Source organism: Arachis ipaensis, chromosome B02, assembly GCF_000816755.2.
Source record: "Arachis ipaensis cultivar K30076 chromosome B02, Araip1.1, whole genome shotgun sequence".
Lineage (NCBI taxonomy): Eukaryota > Viridiplantae > Streptophyta > Magnoliopsida > Fabales > Fabaceae > Arachis > Arachis ipaensis.
Genome location: NC_029786.2, coordinates 92,607,054 through 92,607,697, shown reverse-complemented (window position 1 = coordinate 92,607,697; position 644 = coordinate 92,607,054).

The window sequence follows — 644 nt, the reverse complement described above, 5'->3', positions numbered from 1 at the left end:
AGGAATAAAATTTTATATTTTTATATTCGAAATAGAATTTGATATTTATTGTAATAAAATTAAATAACTAATCAGTTATAATTCATGTATTTAAATAAATAAAATAAGTTAAATAAAAATATTTTTAAGAATTAATCAAACCAGTTAGTTGATACAAATAATTAGTATAATTGATTTTATTTGATTTATTGAATTCAAAAAATAAATTATAAAATAATTGATTGAATTAATTAGTTAATATAATTAATTTATTATAATTGATTGGATTTAATAAATTAAAAAAATAAATAGAAAAACATATGAGACAATGATTTTTTTAACTAAATTAATCTGTATTTACTGTATTTAATCATTATAAGTAACAAATCATCTATGCTATTATGTACCTTATAAATTACCGAATTAAAATAATTGATATAATAAATTACAATTATTTGATTGATATGAATTATAATAAATTATGTGATATTTAAATATCTAATCAAATCAATTAGTTGATATAATTAATTTACTGTAATAAATTGTATTCACTGAATTATAAAAAATAAATTAAGAAATACGCTCAAAAGTAGTGATGGATTCAAAAATTTTAAATAGTGGAAGTAAACATATAGCATATAAAAATAATAAAAAGTATTTATAGA